The following is a 16728-nucleotide window of genomic DNA, read 5'->3' on the forward strand; positions in this document are numbered from 1 at the left end:
GCTTATCCATTTATGTATTTGCCCATGGCTGGGGCACTAGGTACAGAGTTGCATATTTAAAACAGAATCCATATGCCTCACAAAGCTTAAAATATTTTCTTACTGGCCCTTTACGGGAAACAATTGCAGACCCATGATCTGTCTCACTGATTTAAACTAATGACTCAGATATCCTTTGAGAATTAGCAGTTCTCTGAACAAATACGACTTACGAAAACTGAAAAGCATTATATCAATCAATATGGTTTTAAATATTGGAAGATAAAACTTGATGAGTAGAATGAAATCTATCACAATGCTCAGTTTATTGTGATAATGTGATTTAAGAAAATAAGAATCTGTGATACTTCCATTTAAAAAACTTATAAGAACTTCCCTTGGTGGTTCAGTGGATTCTGCACTTCCAATACAATGGTTATAGGTTAAATCCCTGGTTGGGGAACTGAGATTCCACAATGCTGTGGGAAATATATAGTGTCAATTAATTTATATAATTCATTATATGTTGTGTGTGTGTATATATATATAAATATATATATATACATATATAAAGTGCAACATTTAGAATTTCTAAATTAATTAACTATCATATATATCAACTGACTTTAGTAATTAGTTTAGGACTTAACGCTTTTCCAATTACAATTGATTTCTACTTAGTCAGTGTTCCTAATTGTTAGGAAAATGAGAAGATAGCTTAATCATTATAGGCATCTTCTGACCTAGTTCAAACACCATAATTTACTGCTAAGTATACTGTTACTTCAATAAATGTAATCCTAATATTTACATTTGTTTTTAACAATGGAAGGAATCTTTGGGAAGTTTCATTAGCAGTATTGTCACTTTTCAAGAGTTTTTTTATTTTTCCCATAAACTTATTTTTTTCTTTTTAAACATGAAGTTAGAATAAAAAGTGTATATACTTATTTCACACTAAGTAATACATTTCTGGTAAAATATTGGTAGGGTTGAATGTATTCCTGACAATTCTTTTTTTTTTTTTTACTATTTTATTTATGTTGCTTCACTAGAGAGTTGTTTTATAGCTTGATTATACTTTTACCAGTGTAATTCACTTGTTTAGTCTCTACTTTCATAAAGTAGTTTAATTGATTATTGATTAGAACTAGGGAGAATTTTGTTGCATAACGCAAATAGTTAATTATTTTTTCTCTGTGTAACTCTTAGTGGAAGTCACAAGACTGTTAAGTGGTCTACAAGCTGACTTAATTCCTTCCTAAGCAAATGATCATTATAGACTTTAAATTAGCCTTTGGGTCAGATTTTAACCTTGCTTCTCATGGTTCCATGGGCTTTTGGAACTTCAAATGACTAAGATCTTTTAGTGTTGTTGGTTTTTTGTTTTTTTAATTTTTGCTTTTACACTTCAGCATTGGCTGATTACTGAATTTATTGTTCCTTCTCAAAGTTTACAAGTTTACGAGAGTTCTCTGGTGGCCTAGTAGTGAGGATTATGGGCTTCCACTGCTATGACTCAGGTTCAGTTCCTGGTCAGGGAGCTGAGATCTTGCAAGCCCTGCAGTGTGGCCAAAAAAATAAAGAAGTTTAGAATTTTAGTTTCGACAGTGAGAAGAATCAGTGTGCATCATCTTGCTAGTATATTTTACTTTGATAATTATCATAAATCATGTCTCCTGTAGTCATTCATGTATTCATTTTTGTTGTTCAGTCACTAAGTGGTGTCTGATTCTTTGCTACCCTGTGGACTACAACACACCAGGCTTCCTCGTCCTTCACTATCTCTGGGAATTTGCTCAAATTCATGTCCGTTCAGTTGATCATGCCATCCAACCATTTCATCCTCTGCTGCCCCCTTCTCTTCTTGCCCTCAATCTTTCTTAGCATCAGGGTCTTTTCCAGTGAGTGGGCTCTTTGCATCAGGTGACCAAAGTATTGGAGCTTCAGTTTCAGCATCAGTCCTTCCAATGAATATTCAGGGTTGATTTCCTTTAGGATGGACTGGTTTGATCTCTGTGCTTTCCAAGGGATTCTCAAGAGTATTCTCCAGCAGCACAATGCTAAAGCATCAATTCTTTAGCATTCAGCCTTCTTTATGGTCCAACTCTCACATCCATACATGACTGCTGGAAAAACCATAGCTTGAACTATACAGACCTTTGTAGGCAAACTGATGTCTCTGCTTTTTAATACACTGTCTAGATTTCCCATAGCTTTTCTTCCAAGAAGCAGGCATCTTAATTTTGGGGCTACAGTCAGTGTCTACAGTGATTTTGGAACCCAATAAAAGAAAATCTGTCAGTTTCTACTTTTTCCCTATCTATTTGCCTCGAAGTGATGCCAGATGTGAAGTGGGACTGAATGCCATATTCTTAGTTTTTGAATATTGAGTTTTAATCCAGCTTTTTCACTCTCCTCTTTTACCCTCATCAAGAGGCTCTTTAGTTCTCTTTGCTCTCTGACATTAGAATGGTATCATCTGGATATCTCAGGTTGTTGATATTTCTCCCTGCAACCTTGATTCCAGCTTGCAAGTCATCTAGCCCGGTATTTAGCATGATGTACGCTGCATATAAGTTAAATAACAGGGTGACAGTATATAGCCTTGATGTACTCCTTTCCCAGTTTGGACCTAGTCCATTGTTCCATGTCTAGTTCTGTTGCTTTTTGACCTGAATATAGTTTTTGCAGGAGACAGGTAAGATAGTCTCATATTCCCATCACTTTAAGAATTTTCCACAGCTTTTTGTGATCCACACAGTCAAAGGCTTTAGTGCAGTCAGTGAAGCAAAAGTAGATGTTTTTATGGAATTCTCTTACTTTTTCCGTGATCCAGTGGGTGTTGGCAATTTGATCTCTGGTTCCTCTGCCTTTTCTAAATCCAGCTTGAACATCTGGAAGTCCTCAGTTCACATACTGTTGATGCCTAGCTTGAAGGATTTTGACAACTATCTTGCTAGCATGTGAAATGAGGTAATTGTAACATAGTTTGAACATTCTATGGCATTGTCTTTCTTTGGGATTAGAATGAAAACTGACTTTTTCCAATCCTGTGGCCACTACTGAGTTTTCCAAATTTGCTGATATATTGAGTGCAGCACTTTAACAGCATCATCTTTTAGGATCTGAAGTAGCTCGATTGGAATTCCATCCCTTCCACTAGCTTTGTTTATAGGTTTGAATACTAAGGCCCACTTGACTTCATACTCCAGGGTGTCTGGCTCTAGGTGAGTGATCACACCGTGGTGGTTATCTGGGTCGTTAAGACCTTTTTGTATAGTTCTGTAGTTCTTCTTGCCACCTCTTCTTAATGTCCTCTGCTTCTTTTCGATCCTTGCTGTTTCTGTTCTTTATTTGCCCATGCTTGCATTACTCAGCCTAATAAGACATTGTGTGCAATTAAACCCTGAATGTAGGCTTTTAATGGTGAGAGGTCATATAATCAGTTTTTCTGCCTGTGGGTCTAAAATGAACAAAAGCATATTGAAATAAAAAGATTTCTAGCCATGCCTAGGTAGATTCTGAGATACTTTGACCAAAATATAAACCTAAAAAATAATAGGACTTATATCTGCCTCCCACCACCCCCTCCCCCAACCATTCCCACTGAGATATTTGTTATTTTTTGTTTCTCTGGAAACATTTAACCAGAATGGATGAATTCGCTCTAATAAACTGGTTTTATTTAAAGGCATTGAATTGGGGGAACGGAAGGAAGATACATTAATGTTGAGTGGCATGTTGCCCTTCTTTTGTCTAGGTCTGCCAAGCATTTATATTTTTTCTAAAATTTATATTTTTGAGTAATTACATTATGTTAATTATTAACCATCATGTAAATATTAATAAAATTTAAAGTAAAGTGAAGTCACTCAGTCACGCCAGACTCTGTGTGACCCCATGTACTGTAGCCTGCCAGGCTCCTCTGTCCATGGGATTTTCCCAGCAAGAATACTGGAGTGGGTTGCATTTCCATTACCAAAAAAGTGTGTATTTTATTGAGGTATTAACCACAGTTTGCTATAGAGTAATAAGTTTCAGTTATAATTAATACATAATCTAGCTATTTCAGGAACTTTGAAATTACTTTGTGGCTGCTGTTTGGGAGGGGGTGGGGGAGGGAGTGAGAATTTATTTTTCCCTATCTATTTTTAAAATTTCTTATTATTCTTTATTCTCTAAAAGCAGATTATATTGTACCTGAGATTTGTTAGTGGGCTTCCCTGCTGGCTCAGTGTTAAAGAACCCGCCTACAACTGCAGGAGATGCAGGAGACTTGGGTTTAATTCCTGGGTCCAGAAGATTCCCCTGGAGTAGGAAGTGGCAACTGGCTCCAGTATTCTTGCCTGGGAATTCACATGGACAGAGGAGCCTGGGGGGCTACAGTTCACAGGATCTCAAGAGTTGGACATGACTTAGTGACTAAGCAACAAGGACAAGGTTTGTTAGTGCAATTTTTTCTTAGGGCAAAAAAAATGGGTGAAGATAGAGTTATTACTTGAAGAACTGACTGCAGCCATCGAACTGAAGTATTTAGAAAACAGTCTAAAGCTTTACCTCTCTGCTGCTGCTGCTAAGTCACTTCAGTCGTGTCCAACTCTGTGCAACCCCATAGACGGCAGCCCACCAAGCTCCCCCGTCCCTGGGATTCTCCAGGCAAGAACACTGGGGTGGGCTGCCATTGCCTGTCTACTGCATGCATTTATTATTGCATGCATTCTGGAATAATTAGGCACATTAGTGTGGCTTGCTACTAATGTGTCTCTAATGAAAACAAAAACATGCATTTGATTTTTGTATTCACCATCTCATCTCTGTGTATAAGTTTTTGGTTTTAAAGGTGGAATCATCAAAGAAAGGTGGTGGATTTTAATGCTAGTGCATCATCATTTGAGAAACTGAAATTCCAAATGTTTAGAGCCAGTCAGACATGAGAACTCAGGAGTTCAAAGAAGTCTTCTCATTGTGTCCTCACATAGTCCCTTCCCCTTCTAACTAGGGCCCTGGTCCTGTTGTATTAGGGACTCACCCTTATGAAATCATCTTTTCTTATTTATCTACTGCAGAGAATATACATTAAATTTTGCAGTTAGAAGAAATTTGGGGACCTAATTTATTAACTGATTTATTTGGTCATTCTTAAGCACTAAAGCCATTGTTTCAATGGAAGGGGGATTTGTATACTGCATGGTAGAGAGGACAGACCAATAAAAGTGGGTGTGGGGGAGTGGGTATGAGTGACCACTTTGTAGTCTTTGATATTGGTCAAATCACTGTGTGTCTTCGTTTTTCATATCTATAAAATAGAGGAGTTGGTTGGTCTGAATTTTGTTTTCTATCTTCCAAGTTTTGCAATTTTGTGATTGGGAAATGCTTTTTACAATATTTACAAAAATGTCCAATGGCCTGACATTTAAAATCTGAAAAGTCCAAATGACAATGCATTGTTTCTTTTGCTTATTTGCTTTAACTAGCCTTTAAAAGCCATTTGGCTCTTTAGGATAATGAGCACTTTGCATTTATGAAGTACCTTTCTTATGAGACAGTTGCAAGAACAGATGTTTGTAGTCTTGGGGTGACTTGGCAGAGGTAAGAGGCTCGAGACATAGTGGATGATGATGGTATTTAAAGTTGCAAAAATGTCACTGATGCTTCCTCTGTTGAACACAACTGGAATACTCAGTATCTGGGCTGTGAGCATTTTTCACTGTTTTTAGCCACATTTCATTAAATCAGGCAGCAATTAAACACTTCCTGGGTTGAACCAAAAATATTTATTAGTCAGTAAGGAGTAAGCTGGCATTTAGGTCAGTTAGGGGGATCCAACTTTTATGGCCACATGGGTTTTGCTGATAGTGTCTCTCTGGTTTTCTGTGTGCCTTTCTTTGGGCAAACAACAGTAGGAATGACAGGTAATTGTAATCATACCATCCAATCATTCTTGTCCATAATTATGGAGAAGAATAGCTTCTAAAAGTTAATCATGTCAGATGTATGATAGAAGCTGCCAGTTAGCAGCTGTATAGGGAACTGTTTCATAGCTTCAGAGAATGGCTATTAGTAAAATCTATTTTCTAAGACTTCATGTTACTGTGGTTTGAATATGCAGAAAGCCCTCTTTTTATGGGTGAAGCCATTAATATTCATCTGTTTGATACAGTAAAAGTCCTTTGTCCCTCCTAACACTTCTGTTTCCTGAAATGGAAAATAAATCTCTGATACTGGTCAATGTTGACAATACTATCCAAAGATAGTAAGCAAATGCTGTTATGCCATTAGCCTTTCAAGATGCTCAGTTCAGTTCAGTCGCTTAGTCGTGTCCAACTCTTTGCAACCCCATGGACTGCACCACACAAGGCTTCCCTGTCCATTGCCAACTCCTGGGGCTTGCTCAAACTCATGTCCATTGAGTCGGTGATGCCATCCAACCATCTCATCCTCTGCTGTCTCCTTCTCCTCCCACCTTCAATCTTTCCTAGTAACAGGGTCTTTTCTAGTAAGTCAGTTCTTTGAATCAGGTGGCCGAAGTATTGGAGCTTCAGCTTCAGCATCAGTCCTTCCAATGAGTGTGCAGGACTGATGTCTTTGAGGATTTACTGCCTTGATCTCCTTGCTGTCCAAGGGACTCTCAAGAGTCTTCTCCAACACCACAGTTCAAAAACATCAGTTCTTTGGCACTCAGTTTTCTTTATGGTCAAACTCTGACATCCATATATTAATACTGAAAAACCATAGCTTTGACTAGACGGACCTTTGTCAGTATTCTCTCTGCTTTTTAATATGCTGTCTAGGTTTCTTCCAAGGAGCAAGCGTCTTTTAATTTCATGGCTGCAGTCACCATCTGCAGTGATTATGAAGGAGTTATTCTGTGTAACTTTTCCATATATGAGAGTTTTTAAATAGTTGTGGCTGAACTATAAATTGTTGTTTTCTCTTGAAGAGGTAGTATGGTTCTGTGGGCAGCTTTGCAGAAGTTTTGTAGGTTTTTTTTGTGTGTTAGTTTTGTAATAAGCTTTGCCAACAAATCTAAGTCTTTTATAGAGAATAATTTGGGAGTAATCACTTAAAAATTATGAATTATGCAGATTATTGGTCTAAACCTGCTCTAGCTCAAAAGGTCTTTTCAACCTCTTCTGGTACTGACTTGTTTGTAAGTGATTTAATTTGGTAAGGCTGTTTTATATCTTCAGAACTCCAAGTCTGCTTTCTTATAACACCCTGGATTTTTGCCTTTTGTAATCTCTCTCCCAAACATTTTCTCAACATTACTTCCATAGTAAAGGGAGTAGTGGTTCACATGTATCTTCTGTGTGAATGGGATACCCAGTAAATATTTGTTTAAAGAATTAATAGGTGGAGAAGGAAATGGCAACCCACTCCTGTGTTCTTGCCTGGAGAATCCCAGGGATGGAAAAAAAAAAAAAAAAGAATTAATAGGTAACTTACAGGAGTGCTTAGCAATTATTTGTTGATTTGAAGTGAATTTTTTTTATTAAATATGAATAAAAATATAAAGGGAAATGTTTTAGTAATGATATTGAAATAGATCAATCTTTCTTTTGTACCTAAAAATGGTGTGTATATTTCATATATATGTGTATTAAATATATATATATGTGTGTGTGTCTGTGTATGTATATATATATATACACATATATATTTTAACATTGTTTTATCTCTATTGTAACTATAGAGTGTTTGTTAAAGGCTAAAATATCACAAAGTTAAAGTGAATTGGGAAATTTATTTTTTTAATATCATTGATCCTAAACTACTAATCTTTTAGACTCATGTTTTGTTTTTAATGGTTACATAATAGAAGCAGATCCTTTTTCTTTCACCTTTTCTTTCTTATTACTATATTGAAAGGTCATGGTTGCATTAAACAACTTTTCCCTTATTCTTTCATGAATTATGGAAACCCTTTTCAAGATTATAAAGCCTTTTCTAATAGAAGCAACCTTGCTTTAAAAGCTTTCTTATGTAGCTTCTGATTCTCTTAGGTTGTTTTCGTTGTTGTTATTTTTTACTTTATTTACAAGGGTTCCATAGCCCCTGGACTCTTTCTTTATACTAGATCGATAGTTACATAGATACATTGTGAGAGTGTGTGTGTGATTATTAGAGTAAGTGTGAATGTCTTAAACAGAAGTCATCTTTCTGTATTTCTTTCTCAATGTTTTTGTCTTGGAGAAATGCACAAAGCTTGGCCCACCATGTCAGTTTGATGTGTGCATTGGCATTTGGCAGAATATTATTCTGAGTCTTCACAGGTATATGATATTTTTATACAGATAACATGTTTGTTCTTAATGAGCTAAAGCTTATATAGACATTTTGAAAGATGCTGGTGATTAGACAGTCTAGCAAATAACATTGTAGATCATACATTATTCATGCATGGGAGGAAATGTGGCTACCCTGTTGCATTTTTATGAAACACAATGCTTTTTTCCCCCTGTCCTCAGAATTATGAAAAATATTGCTGTCTTTTCAGAGTGTCTGACCTGTGAAGGCCTGTGAAACACTTGAGTTGTGGTATATTTAGATTTCAAACCCCACATTTGAGTCACTGCTTTTGAAATTATGTAATATTATTTATATATATTGTATTTTTGAATTTATATAATAAATGTTAAATGCTTTTAATCTTCAAACTAAGTAACCTTTGGAGATTATAAAAAAGTCTTTTTGAAGCTTTTTTTTTTAAGTTTTGTATTTTCAAAATATGATAATGGTATATGGCTGAACACTGATTGCAACTAACTAGCAATTTTGTATTAATAAAGTGAATTGGTGAGTCAGTCAGGTTCCAGTCCACATGTCAGTGCACAATTCAGCAACAATGTCAAGAGAGGTCAGACAGGCCAGTCTAGTTAGCAGGAAAGTGTTGACTGGTCCTTATGAGAAACAGCAGGAAAAATAAAAAATGTTAGTGAAAAAGAGAAGAGTTGCTACCTGATTTCAAATATATAAAATGCCACTTAAAAGAAATAAAGCAGTTTTGTGTTTTGTTGTTTCATAAATCTGGAGTGGAACTAGTTGGTTGGATGTGTAAGATTTGACTCTACATAGTGAGAATGAATGAATGAATGCTTTTTTCTAATGAACAAAGCAGTTCAAAAATAGAAAATTTTCCTTGGAAGACGGTATCCTTCCTAGAGATGCTTAATCAAAAGATGAATTCCAGGTGCAGTTAACAAGGTGCAGAGTTGAGAGATCTACATTCTTTAAGTCTGTGATTGGAAGTCTTTCTAATATACTGTGCAGCTCCAGAACTCTGGTCGGAAGTGTTTATTCCAGTCTTGATCATTTGGGTTAATTTTTATACTTCAGTTTAGTGCTTATGATTATCATTGACCAAGTGAAGGTGTTACGGTTGACCAGGTCTGACTGGTCAAAGTCATTACAGCTTTGACTTTCTTCTTTCCAAAAAGGATAAGAGAGAAACTCAGATCCTGGCTGTACAGAGAGCAATTATTAGAGGAACTGCACCCTTCTCGGCAATGGAGTTCCTTTTACTCTCTCTCTTTTTTTTTCCTTCTCTGCTCCTGTTTTTGTACTTTTCTATTCCCCCCCCCGCCCCGTGCCAGTAACTGGTGCGTGTGTTATAAGTTAACCCTTTTGGGGACTTGTAAGACAAAATGAAAGCGTACTTGTTTCTGCTGTAAAGCTAATATGGAACTAAAACTGTATTTTCAGATAAACCTAAAATCATCATGACTGCTGCCATGATTTTGACTTTAAGCTGATAGTTTAGTTGCAGATTTTCTTACTATCAATGAAGTTTTCTAATGATCAATTAACATTATTGGAAGCTTACATATACGAGACAGTAGAGGAGGTTCTTTCCAGTGCAAAATGTTTACCTAATTTGTGTGTTGCTTTTTATGTATTCTGAACATGTATTTGTCTTGGACTGTGGTAGCCAAAATATGCTTATTCAGCATTCAATGAAATAAGTTTCCTTCCAGCCAGAAGCCCATTTACATCTGATTTTGAGACCTAAATTGATAATATAAGTTGGTATCAAAAATAGCATATGAATACCTAGAGGGAAAACATGGTCTTTCCCTTTAATAACTTATATTCCTTCTGGGTGTTGACTATAGACACTGTTTCTCAGTGTCATTTGGAAGATTATTTTACCATTTCCCCTTGCCTCTTCGAAAACACAGACCCCAGCCTCGTTCATTTGGTCTCTATTGCTGTTTCGCATACTTTGTCATTAGCAACTGTCTTACTTTCAGTAATTGTCATTTGAAAATTTAATCATTAATACTGCCTACTTTTTTTTTTAAATATGTTATACAGGAAATTAAATATATTCCATTCTGTGGCCAAGAAACCGTTTTAATTTTCCTTTTGTAGTAAAAAATAAAAAGCAACCTCCAGCTAAGCATGTATTTTTTGAGATTTTGTTACTTAATAAATGAGAAAGGAGAGTTCCTTGATTCAAGCAAGAGAAGCAACAACAACCATATTTAAAGAATTGACATGGAAGTGCCATTAAAGAAGATTGAATTTTTAATTACCTTAATTTCATGTTTTGAGTAAGAGCAGGGGTTTTGAACTTGGAAACGCTGGGTGTGTGCCTTCTTTTCTTTTTGCGATTGAAAGAGAGACTCGAGTCTCTGATGTCCTTAAGTAGTTTTCAGCACTTGTGGGAGAATGCTAATGATTTGGTGATTGTTATCATTAAGCTCAGTGAGCATTCTTTTTTAAGATAATTTCATTTATTTATTTATGCCTGTGCTGGGTCTTCATTGTTGGATGCAGGCTTTCTCTGCTTACAGCAAGCGGGGTCTGCTTTTACTGTGGTGCACAGGCTTCTCGTGGCGGTGGCTTCTTTTGCTGTGGAGCACAGGCTCTGGGTGCACGGGCTTCAGTAGCTGCCGCATATGGGCTCAGTAGTCGTGACTTGTGGGTTTAGTTGCTCCGTGGCGTGTGGAATCTTCCCGGACCAAGGATGGAACCCATGACCCATTCACTGGCAGGCAGATTCCCATCTGCTTCACCACCAGGAGCATTCTCAATGAGCATTCTTTAGAGCCTATTCTTGTAAGCTACCACGCTGTGCTGCTGCTGCTGCTAAGTCGCTTCAGTCGTGTCCGACTCTGTGCGACCCCATAGACGGCAGCCCACCAGGCTCCCCCATCCCTGGGATTCTCCAGGCAGGAATAGGTACAAAAGTATTTAATGCATAGCAGGAAGAAAAAAGTGTAATGCTAGAAAGTTTGTAGGATATTGCTCTTAGTGAAAGAATACTCAAGTATTTTACATTGTTGGACTCTGAAAGTGACAGCTGCTCAGTCCAGTCCCAACTCCTTATAACAGGATTTCCCAGGCAAAATATTGCACTGGGTTGTTGCCGTTTCCTTCTCCAGGGGATCTTGCTAACCCTGGGATAGAACCCAGGTCTCCTGCATTGCAGACAAATCCTTTACCCTCTGAGCCACCAGGGAAGTAGTTGGACTCTATGAGTTCAAAATCTGTAAATATTTTGCAAGCTAATTTCTTTTTAAATTTTTATTGGAATATGACATACATCATTGTGTCCAAATCCTTACAATATTTGTGTATTCATATATTTCTATGAATTTTTACATATATACAAAATATATATATATATATATTCACATGTAACCACAACCCAGGTCAATATATGAAATGTTGATATAGATCATTTTTTGTGTCCCAGAAAACTTCCTCCTATTGACAGTTGACATCCATCCCTGAGAGGTACTTGTTCTTATTTTTTTGGCTGTGGATAGATAGGTTTTGCCTGTGCTTGAACTTTATCTAAATGGAATACTGTAAGAAGTCCTCTTTGGTGTAACCTTATATCGTGTCAGTTACCATGTTGTTGGAAGCAGTAGCAGTACTTGGTTCCTTTATGTCAGTCATTGTATCAGTATATAGTTATAAAATGTGTAGTTATAAAAACAAAATTTGTAATTGGTAGTTATAAAAGCAATATTTAATTATTGTTTGGGAATAAATGAGAACTTTTTAGAGTTCTGTGGGCCTAAGGACTGCTTACCAATTTAAACTGCTTCAAAGCAAGTTTTCAAGAAATCTTTTGATTTCCTATCTTGTGGGACCAAAGGGCCAGTTGAACATGTAAGAGATCTGGTGGGGCTGGGGTGGGGTTGGAGGGGAGGGATGGTGGTGAATGCTGGGGGGTGGTCCAGGTAGGTGGTGATATGGTGTGCCCAGAAGCAAGACTATATAGATAATGAATATATACTGTGCCCTACAGCCTGGGAAATAAAAGTGAAAGCCAGGGAAGATAAAACTAATTGACTCTGTATTTCCTAAACTATGGGATTTATGAATCAGTCGATGACAAAGATAATTAGAACCAACATCATTTGCCAATTTTAATACAGAATAAGAATTTCAACACTAAGAAAAGTGGGAATCATATGACTTCATAATTAAGAATTATGGTTTTCAAAGAAAGACAGTTGGCACCTTAAATCAACATTCGCAGGAAAAAGTATTAATATGTAGAAATATCAAAGGAAGCAGCGAGCCGGCCCAGGCCCAGCCAAGAGGCTCTACCCTAAATGTAGTGAGGATGTAAATCGTGTGATTCTGGCCCGTAACAGACAATAAAAGTGCTCTGAGTAAATGAGCAAATGAGCGGTTGGTAAGTGGATGGGCAGGTTGTAAAAGCACAAAATAAAACTTGATGGATATAGTAGGTATGCTGCTAAGTCGCTTCAGTCGTGTCCGACTCTGTGCGACCCCATAGACGGCAGCCCACCAGGCTCCCCCGTCCCTGGGATTCTCAGGCAGGCATTTCCTTCTCAATGCATGGAAAGTGCAAGTGTGCCAGTCGTGTCCACTCTTCGTGACCCCCTTCTCCATCCACAGGATTTTCCAGGCAAGAGTATAGTAGACCCATAGTAGGTCTTGGAATCTTTCATTTTAGTTCTTGCATATTAAAAAGATACGTGTTTTTAAACTCTTTACACTGTCTTGGGCTTAGTTAATTGCTGTCATCCACTGCCATCAGGTTAGCTACCTGGCTACCAGAATATAGTATATTCTGTCCAGTCGCATTTGTCATGGCCACTTTGTTTTCTGAGTTGTAATCTATCTGCAGTCTCTCCGGTGGCCACTAGCATTCCCTGTCAGCCGTGATGCCTACCGCCCATAGGCAGCTCTCTTTGTCTGCCCAGTGTGTTTGGGGCCCTGGCATCAGCAAAGCCACCAATATCTCATTTGCATATTTTATTTTATTTTTTTCAATGTCAGAATGGAAATAAGAATAGCAAAGAAAATTGTATGAAAAGAGGTGACTCAATCCATTCTTTAAAATGAAATTAGAAATGCTGAGAGAGTTGGTAGAGGTACATCAATGCTCAAAAATGCATCTAAGTGAATCTACACTTCTTTCTTATTTTGAAGCTTTCAAGCAAATTGAAATGAGGATTTCACTGAAGAATAAAAAGGACTCTGCATCCTCTCTAAAAGTTGGAAGCCCTCTGCTTTATAAGCCTTAATTCATTACATTTTCTCTTGTACATGTTTTTTGATTGGCAGGCTATTTTTTCAAGATTCAGCTCTGACATTCAATAGGAGTTGAGTATACTTAAAATAAACTGAATTTTCAAGGGAAATCCTTCTATTTAGTCATATTTTTCTGTTAATGACTTTTTGCTCATTTGTTTCCTTTTCTCCAGCAAACAGTTACTGAAGGATTACTGTGTGCCAGACATTGTCCTTACCTTTTCTCCTTATTAAAGCATCCTGGTAATTTTAGAATAAGAAGATCCGTGAGAAAGAAGTCTGTTATCCCTCTCACCAGTGCTGAATTTCCTTAAATTTTCTTCTTTACTCTTAGGCATTTATTTGTCATAGAGGCACACTTCTTTGTGTGGCCTTGTCTTTTTCAGAGGCAGTTTCTCCTCTAGTCTTAATTCCATTTCCCTCCATGCCCTGTGGGATCTTGTTCTTTCTGTTAGATTCTTTCTCTCCGCTGTCCTCAGTCTTTTCCTCTCTACTGGCTCCTTCCCCAGGACCTATAAATATTTTTAATCTCTCCCATTTTATAAAAATCTCTTAATCCTGCATTTCGTCCTCAGCTCTCCAGCCTATCCCTTGAGTTTCTCTTTTCTTTTCTCGTAATCTGTTCCCCATTTCCTTCCCCCTCCCATTCATTTGCACACTCCTGACCAGTCACTGTCTCACTGCCAAAGCTCAAGGGTGTGTTTCAGCCTTGTCTTAACTGATTTCATAAATATTTTATACAACTGATGCTGCTTTTGTATTTCAGCCTTTTCCTTCTTTGCTTCTCCGTCACCACTATCTCTGACCTCCTGTTCCTCTTCATATCATTTGTCCTCAGGCTCGTGAACATTCCCTTTTCTCTACCCGCTCACTCAACACAAATTCTCCACAGAGCCTTCCTTGACTCTTTTCTGCTTCTTTTGCCATTATTGTATCCATTCAGTATTTTTAGCTATAAATTTCAAAATGGTAGCTCCAAACTGAACTCTCTCCAAAGGTCCAGGTCTAAACCTAAATAATAATAATCTGTTGAAATTTTCCACCCCCAACCTCCAGTCCCCTACGCATACCTGCATCCTCGCCCAAATCATCTTCTGCTTCTCATCTTCCTTTATTGACTCTCCTGAAAGGTGATGCCTCCAGCTCTTCAGTGATCCAGATACCACCACCCCCTAGTATCTTGGGGTCGCTCTAGAACACTCGTGTCCCCCTCACCTGATTCATACACCGTCATTCATTTTTGTCCATCCTGCTTTGCAATTATGTCTCAAATCCATTTTCTCCTTCCCATACCTGTTGCCATTGCTTTCCCCTCTCCTCTTTCTAATTGGTTTCCACTCTAAACCTAAACTTCTCTATCTTCCCTACCTCTGCCAGAATGATCATGTTGCTTCCCTCATCTTTGTGATTTTGTATTGTCTACTATTCAAGTCGGAATGAATGCCTTTTTGTAGAGCATAAGGCCTTCTCTGACCTCATCCACACAGCTCTTGGGCTTCTTGGTGGCTCAGACAGTAAAGAATCCTCCTGCAGTGCAGGAGACCTGCGTTTGATCCCTCAGGCAGGATGATCCCCTGGAGAAGGAAATGGCCACCCACTCCAGTAGTCTTGCCTGGAGAATTCCATGCATGGAGGAGCCTGGCAGGCTACAGTCCATGGGGTCACACAGAGTTGGACATGACTGCTCTACTAAGCAAAAGCACAGCACACAGCTCTTGTGCTGACCTTTTATGCTCTAGACCCTCACTGGCCCTTTCCTTTTCTTAGCTCTGCCAAGCTTGCCCATAGTTATTTATTTCTACCTAAATCAAAATCAACCATGCCAACCTTCTCATTTTCATTATCTGGTATACACCTGATCCTTCCAGATTCAGTCCTGTCTCATCTTCTCTCTCAGCTTTTATCTGGTCTTACACTCACCCACTCTTGTAAGATGTAAGTTAAATTTCCTTTTGAATTATTTGAAATATTTTTTGTGTGAATTTTTAAAATTACTTTGCTTTAGACATCTTCATTATAGCACTTAACACATCATCTCAAGATGGCTCAGGGCAGGACACTGTCTTATTTTGAGATTAATGTACACATACCCAGTGAAAATGTTAGAAAAATGGCCATCATCTTAGGGGAAAATGGTAACATCTGCAATTACTAGTGAAGTTTAGGAAAAGGAGAAGAATAGGGATGAGGAAGGGAATTGGATTCTATTCAGACTTAAGACCTTGACTTGGATATCTGTTTGATTTCCAAATAGATAAATAAGTTAATTAGATAATTTAATTAGGTAAATTAGATAAAATTAACTAGATAAATTAATTAGGTAAATTTAATTTAGATAAATTAAAAAATTTCCAAACGTGTTTGGTGGTAACATTATTTAAGGAGAACTTATTTAGGTCATTGTAGAGATGAGGATGAAGCAAAGTGAGAAAGTCACCCATTTTGTGCTCTTTAGCGCTTATGCTTGCTGACAGGCTGCCTGTGTTTGATTTAAAGTGATTGTCTGTAAAACTTCCTAAGGTAGACCGTTAATTTCCCATGACAGCACATAAAGCGCCTCCCCTCCTCTCTGCCCAAACCCAAGCGCACACACCAGAGGTACCTCTTGTGTGAGACATTTGTTTAATGTCGCCTGTCAGAAAAGGTGGAACAACAAGTCACTCAGGTTTGAAGTTTGCAAACATCCTTCCACCTTACTGAACATCACAAAGGCTGTCAAAATTTTTATTTCCCCATATTTTCTCTTCTCTGTAGGAGAAAAACCATTACAGATGTAAATGTTAGGAGCATTTTGTCATAGGCTTTGGAGAGTCTGTAGGAAGTGTTATTGAGAGTTGGATTGGGGAGAGGAAGAAAGCCTCTGCTGATACGTTGAAGTCTTTCTAGCAATTTAAGTAAACTGCACTGCTGGGAACTAGATATTTTTACTTCCAAATATTAGTTATATCTCATTACCTTTTTTCTACTTTCTCTGAAAAATAGGCATTGATATTTCTAAATATTCATTTTATGCTTCCGTTTAATTTCTTCTCAGTCTTGTAGAGTCTTTACCAAACCCATTCTTGTGTTAAGCATCCCCTAGGGATTTACCTGGGAGTGGGATGAAATACATTTATATGTGCTACACTTACTTCAGATAGTTTTTGGTGGATAGTGAATAACTACTGAGAAAGAAACCAGTTGCTCTTTTAAATACAATTAGCAATCCCAGCCTTCAAGAAGTTT

At 37.6% G+C, this 16728-nt stretch overlaps 1 protein-coding gene across 2 annotated transcripts in view; it reads left to right on the plus strand.

Annotated features, from left to right (window-relative positions):
- Positions 1-16728, plus strand: part of EXOC4 (exocyst complex component 4) — an 803152-nt gene that overhangs the window by 361843 nt on the left and 424581 nt on the right. The gene's annotated exons all lie outside the window — the stretch shown is intronic.

The sequence above is a fragment of the Bos mutus genome, chromosome 4 (genome assembly GCF_027580195.1).
Source record: "Bos mutus isolate GX-2022 chromosome 4, NWIPB_WYAK_1.1, whole genome shotgun sequence".
Lineage (NCBI taxonomy): Eukaryota > Metazoa > Chordata > Mammalia > Artiodactyla > Bovidae > Bos > Bos mutus.